An 11,003-nucleotide genomic window follows, 5' to 3' on the forward strand; every position below is an offset into this window, starting at 1 on the left:
GAGGCAGGGCGTCGGTGGCGGGCTCCGGTGTCCTGGGCCGGCTCCTGGCTTGGCGCTGAGGTGGTGCGGGTCGCGGGCGACATGGATCTGTGGGCGGCCGCCCCTGCCCTGGCTTCGGGCGGGTGGGGGTGACGGCGCAGTGGTGGTGGCTGGCGGGGCGTGTTGGTCGAGTCTGCGTCAGATCCTCCCTGGTCTGGCGCTCGGACGTCGACGGACGACGCGAGGAGGCATCTCCGGTGAGCTTCCATGGCTGCAGCTGCGGGTTGATTTGGTCTCCCTCGCCGGCGGGCTCGCGGTTGCCGATGGCCTCACGGAGATGTGTGTCAGCTACCATGGTGGGGCAACATGGGGGTCCTCCTTCTCCCCCTTTCCCCGTGTTCGGCGGGGAGCTTGGTTGGAGGGATGGGTGGCCTCGATGCGGTCGCGTCACCTGTCGCCGGCACGATTTGCCGGTCCGGATTCGTCCGCTCCCCTTTCTCCCCCTTTCCTCGGCCGTGGGTGGGTTGGCACAGGTTTACCAGCGGAGCGTCGGCGGGTGGTTCCGTCGGTCGAGGGCCATCGGTTGGTCCAAAGTTGGGGCCTTTGTGTTGGTCTCGGGGTTGTCTGGTTGCAGGGCGGCGGCTCTGGCGGCGGGAGGCGCGATGTTCGTGGGCGGAGCGTGCGTCTCAGGTGCGGGCAGGCAAACATGGCCGCGTGGGTGGCGTTGTTGCGGGCAGACGACAGAGTTCAGGTTCATCGGTGGGGTGTGAGTGCCGGGGTACACCACTTGTCCAGGCCTTTGACTGGCCGACGGTGGAGGTGGCCGTTGCTACCGTACCCTTCCTGAAGGCTCCGTCGCGGCATTCACACTCTTGTCGTCTTGCTCCGGGTGAAAACCTGATCTCCACTGATCGGGCGGTGGCGGCTACCCATGGTCGTATCCTTCTTGGAGGCACCGCTTTGGAGGCCTGGCTTCGTTTTGGTCCGGTTCACCTCTCTATTGGTTGTCGGTGGGGTGGTGTGTCAGTGCCTGGCACCTTTGTATCTTGCCTTGGGTGTGTGCGGTGTGTGCGTTGTTCGGTATCTCGGATGTACTCGGTGATGTTTGCTTTATAATATAAAGCGGGGGGAAACCCTTTTTCGGTAAAAGACGACGAACAGTGTTATCGTAACTTGAGGAGAAGCAATCTCAGCCGTCAGTTTTTCGTTTATCCCTCCATGGTGGGACCATCTGGGCCATCCACTAACTGAACTTAACTAACTCAACCCTGATGTGCTTCAGTTCTTCAGTGAACCACAAGCTAACTTGAGGAGAAGCAATCTCAGCCGTCAGTTTTTTGATCGAACAGAAGTTTCATTGAAAAAGAAAAAAAACAGTGCTGGCAACTCCACAAGCTGAGTTGTTTTTTGCTGGACCGACAGCTGCATGAATGCCCGACAGCTAGCCGTATGCATGCTCTGTTTCGTCCCCTGCCAGCGAGGGATCCAAGGATCTCGTGACGCTCGTGCCTCAGCTTCCTTTCATGACAAGAGTGTTTCACTGTTAGCTGTATAGCTGTATGCATGCTCTGTTTCACCTCACTGGAACCAGAAACCTCAAAAAGGACACCGAAACTCTTTAGATAGGTGCAAATTTTGACATGTACTACTTCCGTTCCTAAATATAAGTCTTTCTAGAGATTACACTATGGACTACATACGGATCAAAATGAGTGAATCTACACTCTAAAATGTGTCTATATACATTCGTATGTAGTTTGTAGTGGAACCCCTAAAAAGACTTTTTTTTTTTTTGCGTATGAAAAAAAAAAGACTTATATTTAGGAACGGAGGGAGTACAAAGGGACCAAATAGATGGAGAACAAGGTAAAGTGAAGAGGTTATATATACCCCACGAGGCCAGCATACACAAGAAGCACATACATGCATGTTCATTGAGATCCGACTAATCTCTTTGGAATTGCTTGAACCAAATCCCAGTACGGGCGGGGCCACCTCTTGACAAGGCCTCCTCCAAGTTGGGGCAGCCCCTGATACGGAGTTTCTTAAGGGCTCGGAGCTGCTGCAGGAGTCCATTCGCAGCTTCTTGAGTGCAGTGACTCCATACATTTCATCTGGAAATGTTGACAGTGCATCGCACCCATGCACACCGAGTAATATCAGTTTTATTATGTTCCCAAGAATTGTTGGCATGGGCACCAGCTAACGATAACGATTGATGTATATAATATATCAAGAGATTCAGGTAAATTTGGTACCTCCACCAAACTCTCACAATCTACAAGTGTAATGCGCTGAAGTTGAGGAACTAGGTCATTTTCGTCTTCACGCACATATTAATTGGATCGAATGACTCCCCTGCCTCAAGATAGTGTGATTTTTAGCACTGGAATTCTAACACCACCCAGCCCCTTCATTCCCTGTAAGACACTCCTAGGAGATGGCCATGGCGATTGAGTCGCTGATTGATCTCAAGACGCTGTCGGTCGAGGAGTTGACCGGACGTCTCTCGGCGTGTGAGGACCACTATGACGTCCGCGACGACGGCGATGAACATGATCAGGGGTTGTTTATGGCCGTGGTCATCAACGCCTCCACACCCGAGTTGGTGGCGCCGCAAGCTGTGTTTCTGAACGAGGAAAAGGTGATTCCCGTGCCTTCATCCGATGGCCTTTGGTACTATGATACAGGGGCGTCCAGCCATATGACTGGGGAGAGGAACATGTTTTCTACACTTGATGAAGGTGTACACGACACAGTGAAATTCGGAGACGGCTCACTGGTGGCTATAAAGGGCAGGGGCGCTGTTGTGTTTCGCTGCCAGAATGGTGATCAACGTGCTCTCTCTGAAGTCTATTTTATTCCCAGCTTACGCGGCAATATCATCTCAGTAGGGCAGCCGGATAGGGATTGAAGATGGGATTATGACCATCCAAGATCCAAGCCGGCGCATCCTGGCTCGCGTCAAACGGATGGCGAGCAGATTGTACACAGGCGTACTGAGCATTCACGCCCCAGCCCGTCTCCTCACCAAGACTGAAGATGTCACTTGGTGCTGGCATGCGAGGATGGGACACCTGCACTTCAGAGCTTTGCGAGCCATGTCTTCGAAGGAAATGGTACGCGGGATGCCGGTCATTGACTGCGTCGAGGAGTACTATGATGGTTGTGCATTGGGCAAACAACACCATGCCCCTTTTCCTCAAGTGGCCGGATACAGAACAGAGAATTAGGTCTTGAGCTTGTTCATACAGACTTGTGTGGGCCAATCACACCAACCACACCGGGTGGCAGTAAGTATTCCTCGCTGATAGTTGACAATTACATTCGATACATGTGGTTGGAGTTGCTGAAATCCAAGGATGAAGCTCATCAGAAGTTCAAGAAAGTGCAGGCAATGGCTGAGAACGAGGGAAAATGCAAGCTTCGCGCATTCCGCTCTGACCGGGACGGTGAGTTCAACTCCATTGAGTTCAGAGAATACTGCAAGCAGCTGGGCATCAAACACTACACGACCACCCCGTACTCCCTTCAGCAGAACGGAGTGGTTGAACGCCGGAATCAGACCGTCGTCGAGATGGCGCGTTGCCTGCTCAAAAGCATGGCCGTGCCGTCATATTTCTGGACTGAAGCAGTGAAGACTGCGGTGTACCTGCTCAACAGAGCTCCCACGCGCATCTTGGACGGGGTGACGCCGTATGAGGCTTGGGCCGGCCACAAGCCAAGTGTGCTGCACCTACGTGTGTTTGGGTCTGTGGGGCATATCAAGAAGCTTGGCCATGGAGTGACGAAGCTCTCGGATCGATCAACCCCAATAATCTTCATAGGCTAAAAGGAAGGAACCAAGGGCTATCGTGTGTACAATACGGCTAGACAAAAGGTACAAGTCACACGTGATGTTGTGTTTGAGGAAAGCATGCAGTGGAGTTGGAGCACCCAGGGCATGGTCACCGCGCCCAAACTGACGACATTCACTCTGGTCTACGCCAATGGCCATGATGTGCACGAGCTGGACACGGACGGCTCGCCTGCGTCTACGCCGAGAAGCGGGGCGCCACGATCACCCTCTAGGCCACCACTGGGGACATCGCCGGACTCTGCCGACACGCTGACCGCATCGGCGCCCGCCACACCGCAGACCGAGCCATGCACCCCTGTGGTGACGCGGGAGCCACGATGGGCCACGCCGCCCACGCACAATAACACGCGCGACGTCGACTCCGGGCTGATAAGATATCGGCGCCTCTCCGATGTTCTCGACGAGACAGAACATGAGGTTGTATGGGAGGAGCCTGATCAGTGCTTGCTCACGGCAGAGGAGCCGCACGAGATGACTGAGGCGCTGAGCGACGGGGCCTGGAAGGCGGCAATGGATGCGGAGATTGACTCCATAGGTGAGAACAGCACCTGGGAGCTCGCCCACTTGCTGGCCGGCCACAAAGCCATTGGCTTGAAGTGGGTGTACCGCGTCAAGCGCGATCCCGACGGCAACATCGTCAAGTACAAGGCGCGTCTGGTGGCGAAAGGCTATGTGCAGCATGAAGGCATATGGACTTTGAGGAAGTTTTCGCGCCAGTGGCACGGATGGAGACCGTGCGGCGGCTCCCCGCGCTCGCCGCGCACTCCGGCTAGGAGGTGCACCATATGGATGTCAAATCCGCCTTCCTCAATGGTGACCTCGCCGAGGAAATGTACGTGGCGCAGCCGCCGGGGTACGTCACTGCCGGCAGGGAGCAGCAGGTTCTGCGACTTCGGAAGGCGCTCTATGGATGGCGGCAAGCTCCGAGGGCCTAGTATGCGAAGCTGGACGAGACCATGAGCATGCTGGGGCTCACGTGCAGCCCACTGGAGCATGCCGTGTATCGCCGCGGGGATGCACATTCATTCCTGCTAGTTGGTGTGTACGTCGATTATCTCATCATCACCGTCACAGACCAAGCATCCATCACCGAGTTCAAGAACAGTTGCAAGAACTCTTCAAAATGAGTGACCTCGGTCTCCTAAGCTAGTACTTGGGCACCGAGGTAACCCAATCCAGAGACTCAATTACTTTGTGTCAGAAGAGCTATGCAGACAAGATATTTGAAGCTGTAGGGATGACAAGGTGCAATGGGTGTCAAACGCCCATGGAGTGCCGGCTCAAACTGAGAAAAGATGAAGAGGCAAAGGTTGTTGATCCCTCTCTGTAGCGCAGTATAATCGGGAGTTTGAGATACTTGGTACATACCAGGCCGGACATTGCACATGCTGTGGGGATTGTGAGCGGGTTCATGGAGAAGCCAACAGCCACCCACTGGACGGCCGTCAAGTAAATTCTTAGGTATGTGCGTGGAACTCTCAAACATGGCTGCTGCTATCGGCGTGGCTCTGAGAAAGCTACACTGCTTGGATACAGTGATAGCGACCACGCTGGAGACGTTGGAGATTGCAAGAGCACTTCTGGCCAGGTTTTCTTCCTGGGTGAAAATCCTGCGTCTTGGACCTCTCAAAAGCAAAAGATCGTCGCAATCAGCTCCTGTGAGGCAGAATACGTGGCAGCGGCCGCGGCTACTTGTCAAGGCCTGTGGTTGAGCCGCCTTCTTGCAGAAATGAGAGGGGAAGAAGTTAGTGCGTTCAAGCTCATGATCGACAACAAATCTGCCATTGCATTGGCTAAGAATCCTGTTCACCACGACAGACACAAGCACATCGATGTCAAGTTCCATTTTATCCGTGACTGTGGAAACAAGGCAGGTGGAGATCGATCATATTGGCACAAGCGATCAGCTGGCCGATGCGCTGACCAAGGCACTGGGGCGTGTCCGGTTCGTCGAGCTACGGCAGAAACTTAGCGTCAGGGAAGTAACCGTGGGACGTTGAGCTTAGGGGGGAAATTCGTTGTCCTGAATAAGCTCAAGCCCACGTACGCTAGGTTGTTTATTCCGTTTTCAAATAAGGTGCAGCTGGGCTGATGTGACCCACGAATGCACGTAGATTAGGGAGGCGCACGTAGCGGGCGCTCTCCAGTTTCCTTTCTGTTATTCCCTCCTGGTCACTTGGCTTTCGCTATGGACGTGATCGCGGGATGGCATGATCTACGCGAATCATGGCGGCCAGACCGGGAGGGTAGACTAGCTCTTGTAATTCAGATAAAAGGAATGAGAAAACGGAAAAGGCTGCGCAGTTACGGCAGCACCAAAAAAATCTGCTCGTCTCTCTCGTGTTCGTCTTCCTTCCTCGCCCGTTCCCCCCTCTCTCTCGCTGATCTGACGATGACGGTACCTTTCAGACTGGTTCATTTATCATAGTGTTGATGCTCTTTACGCAGAGACATAGGGTCTTCCTTATTCTTAAATAATTTTCCTTTGCAACATTGTTTTTCCAAGGTTGTGATAAAATGGATGAGACAGACCTCCTACAAGCCGTCATGAGCTGTTATATGAACTTTTTATACATGGCATGACGTTCAAGGAAGCGAAGGCGCTCATGAGGTCGTCATTTGTTTATTTCTGTACTATGGCTTTCCATAGGATTATAATGTGGCATGTAATTTGGGCCTATGGTCATCTTTTATATAAGATGAATACCTAATAATCCAAAAACTTTAAGAGAAAAGAGAATTCATTAATTGTACATTTTGACCTTGGCATGTGCCTCTATGTCACTGTCGGGTGGTACTGTTCGGATGTTAGCGTGTGGCATTGATGGACGTTTATATGGGCACATGATGTTTCTCTCCCATTGCAACGCACGTGCTGCATTGTGGACGTTTATATGGACACAAGAATTTTCTCAACCATTGCAAGGCACGGGCATATGTGCTAGTGATACTCATGTCTCATCTGCTAGGGATACAAGGTCAAGTGATGTTTTTGTCTGTATTTTTCTTGATATCTTTCCAGTGTTCATTTTGCATGCATAGTGGAGTTTTTTTGTTCCTTAGACTTATGCAAGTAGTTGGGGATACAAATGGTAGGCTTGAATGATTTTTCAAACCGTATGCAAGTTGCGACACGTCCGACCATGTATTGGCCTTTTTTACTGAGAAAACTCTAGAAAATGCAAAATTTGTCAAAAACCAAAACAAAGTAGTAGAATTTGTAATACAAGGCCATGGAAAAAACTAGCTAGATATGCGCACATGATATAAATTGCGATCATCGAATCAGAATAATAGGAAATTGAAGAACAATCGATATAATAATCTTTTCAACGCTGGTTTAAGAGATAAAGATGAGCCACTAGCTAGATATGCGCACATGATATCGATCATACACTGATTAATTGATTGAGTCGCTAGAGAACTCTTTTATTGAGACTGCATCGCAAACGGGTGGATACAGGAAACTGCAATATTAGTGCCCCAAACAACAACTTGCATCACTGGAGATTCAGGAATAAATGCAACAACATAGTTTCACATCTCCTGGCCGAGTCTTGCAGTAGGCCCCAAGCCAAGGGTGGCCGCTGTATCTGCAAAAGATCTTGCAGACGTTCCAATGGCAGACTTGAGTAGGCATGCACTCCTCATGACGATCAACTAAACATTGACGAAAAGCAATAATATTTATTACAAATGTCCGCTAAGGTCTATTTAAGCACAAATATTGAATTTTGTAAGATAAAATTATTAAAGGATGTTCGGAGATACCTACGTTCATAGCAAGAGGTTGGTAAGATCAAAGTGCAAGAGATGATCATAACAACAACGCAGATTGAAGAACCCACGGCATGTGTGCGATTGCTCTTGATGACTGCCATCGTCTGGACTGAGGAGAAAACTAAGCTTATGATTGCCGTGCTCCGGTTGAGATATATATTGGCAAAAACAAATGATATGTAATTATCAATTAAATCCTGCATTTATGTTATGGACACATTAGTTTCGATTCATGTACAAATAGCGTATTTGTTTATGTTCTCTATATTGGCAATATATTTTCTCATTTATGTCAAAATCAGCACCGTTCTAAGGTTTTTCCTTTTTTGCCCCATTCCGACCCTCCGGGTGCATTTATTCAGATATAGAAGCAAATCTTGTAGATATCATATATTACTTTCCATTTACTTTTTATATGTAAATCAGTTCATGGAAATGTTTAGTTAACCGACCTTCTCGAGTTTAATTATTCCATGATATTTTAACAAATCTCATAAACTTGCGAAGAAATTTGATGTAATAACATCTTATATCAAAGGACGAAGGGAGTAGTATTTATAAAGAGGAAAGACTGCAGATCTTTCCGTATGTCAAGAATTAATAACTAGTTTTGTATTGCCATGTATGTAGGCTCTTTTCATAGCATGTATTGTGCGTCATTATTGATAAGGGAATAGTTTATATCCCTTCCCGACAAAAATGTCAATGTCATCATTGATAAGGGTATTTTATTAATAGCTTATATCAGTTCAATATAAAAATGTGAGTGTCATGCATTTCATTGTATTTTTGGGCCTTGTAGAAATGTTATTCGGAAGGTATATCTCCGGATTTGATACATCTGGTATTTTGACAAAACCCAGCTTTGCTATTTTTTCCCTACATTAATTTTTCGCATTGATGTCCTATTGGCAGATCATCAGTGATGCTTCTTTATTTTGTATATCAGCCTTTCAAAAATAGATCCATTGCTACATGTAATCACTTCATGCATTGTCCAGTGGCATTAATGGCCAGCAAATAAATAGTACCTAGTTCCTCTTCTCAAATTTGTCATATCTTCCCCCAACAGTAATTTACATTATTTTTCTAGAATATTGCGTTAATTCAAATATTAAATGAGCCAAATTTATATTGGAAATATGCCTCGATCCATGTGTGGCAATAATAAAGTGGTTATTATTATATTTCCTTGTTCATGATAATCATTTATTATCCATGCTATAATTGTATTGATTGGAAACTCAAATACATGTATGGATACATAGACAACAACATGTCCCTATTGAACCTCTACCGGACTAGCTCGTTGATCAAAGATGGTTAAGTTTCCCTAACCATAGGCATGAGTTGTCATTTGATAATGGGATCACATCATTAGGAGAATGATGTGATGGACTAAACCCAACTGTAAGCTTAGCATCAGATCATTTAAGTTGTTTGCTATAGCTTTCTTCATGTTAAGTATATGTTCCTTCGACTATGAGATCATGCAACTCCCGGATACTGGAGGAATACCTTCGTGCTATCAAACGTCACATCATAACTGGGTGATCATAAAGATGCTCTACAGGTGTCTCCGCAGGTGTCTGTTGGGTTGGCATGGATCGAGACTTGGATTTGTCACTCCGTGTGATGGAGAGATATCTCTGGGCCCTCTCGGTAATACACATCGTAAAGAGCTTGCAAGCAATGTGCCTAATGAGTTAGTCACGGGATCTTGTATTACGGAACGAGTAAAGAGACTTGCCAGTAACGAGATTGAACTAGGTATGGAGATACCGATGATCGAATATCGCGCAAGTAATATATTGCCGGACAAAGGGAATTGTATACAGAATTAACTGAATCCTTGACACTGCATGTTTCCAGATTATTCAGAAAACTAGTAACTGAAAATGGAACAGGTGCAACTAGATTAACATAACATAAATATCTGGAATTCTTTCAACCAAATTCCAGTAAGCACCTCCTCTTGAGAAGGCTCAGTGCAAGTTGGGACAGTCGACAATATGTAGTCTCTCGAGGGCAGGGAGCTGCTGCATGAGTCCCTCTGGTACTGTCTCTAACCGTGGGCACACAAAAATATCTAGCGTCTTCAGCTGAGGGAATGATACAACCGATACTTGTACTGCCACCTCCTGGTGCCATCTCTCTAGCTTAGGCACATTCACAAGCATCATGGTTTCCAGCTTAGGAAACAAGGGTGATGGTGAAATACATGATTCCCCATTGTCTATGTATCATCATTACATATCACTAGTAGAAAACAGGGCTTTGGTCACAGCTCAATATACACATTAGTCCCGGTTCGAGCGGCTAAAGGCATTAGTCCCGGTTTAAATGAGACCTTTAGTTCCGGTTTGAGTCCCGGTTCGTGTCTCAAACCGGGACTAAAGGGGTTTGTGTCTCAAACTCTACCCCCCCACCTGTATCGCCATTTCAGTTTTGAAAAAAAAAGAAAATGATAAAAACTTCAAAAAATAAAATCCTTCGATATGTAGTTATATTACTACATCTACTAGTTAGGAAAATTAAAAATCTTAAATTTGGACATGTTTTGCAAAAAAGTGTTATGAAAAAGTAAAACGGCTATAACTTTTGCATACGATGTCGGAAAAAACATATAATATATCAAAATGTTTAGCACGAAAATCAGCATCCGATTTTGGCCGCCATAGGCCGTTTTGCAAATTTTTAGAATCCTCAAATTCTAAAAGGACAAAAAGTTATGCTCAAATTTCAGTTTTTTTTTGAATTTTGGTTAAATCTGGTCAAACTATGGTCAAACTACTTATTCAAGAAGTATTAGTGTTAGTAAATAATTATTCAAGAATATTAGTGTTACTAAATAATAATTTCAGTTTTTTTGAATTTTGGTCAAATCTGGTCAAACTGTGGTCAAACTATGGTCAAACTACTTATTCAAGAAATATTAGTGTTACTAAATAATTATTGTTTTTTATAATAATAGTTTCAAACTCAAACAGTGAAACGTGTGACTTCATGCTCAAGCTAAACTCCTGAGGGTTAATAGGATTGACATCTTACTATTATTAGGAAAACAACAAGTGCAGACTTGGAAACGAGGGGGAATAGAACCCGGATGTTAAGCGTGCTCAGGTTGGAGTAGTGAGAGGATGGGTGACCGGCCGGGAAGTTAGATGATTTGGAATGATGAGGGGTGATTAAATATTAGAGGTTAAATTGAGCAGTGATGGGGGTGATTAGAGATTATATTGTGAAATAATTCAGAAATTTGAAAATTAGGAAAAAAGTAAAAAAAATCATAAAATTTCCTTTAGTCCCTGTTGGTGTTACTAACCGGGACTAAAGGTGGAGCTCCAGACAGCGGCCACGTGGAGGGCCTTTAGTCCCGATTCGT

General features: G+C 46.9%; 1 long non-coding RNA gene and 1 pseudogene across 1 annotated transcript; both read right to left on the reverse strand.

The window, feature by feature from the left end:
* The window catches only part of LOC119284460, a 25,554-nt pseudogene that overhangs the window by 8,243 nt on the left and 6,308 nt on the right, over nt 1-11,003 (reverse strand).
* On the reverse strand, nt 7,243-7,727 carry LOC119288446. Its single transcript, XR_005141189.1, has 2 exons — nt 7,614-7,727; nt 7,243-7,498 (listed from the first exon to the last, which is right to left on the reverse strand). It is a non-coding gene; the product is annotated as an uncharacterized LOC119288446 (long non-coding RNA).

This window comes from Triticum dicoccoides, chromosome 4A (genome assembly GCF_002162155.2).
Source record: "Triticum dicoccoides isolate Atlit2015 ecotype Zavitan chromosome 4A, WEW_v2.0, whole genome shotgun sequence".
Taxonomy (NCBI): Eukaryota; Viridiplantae; Streptophyta; class Magnoliopsida; order Poales; family Poaceae; genus Triticum; species Triticum dicoccoides.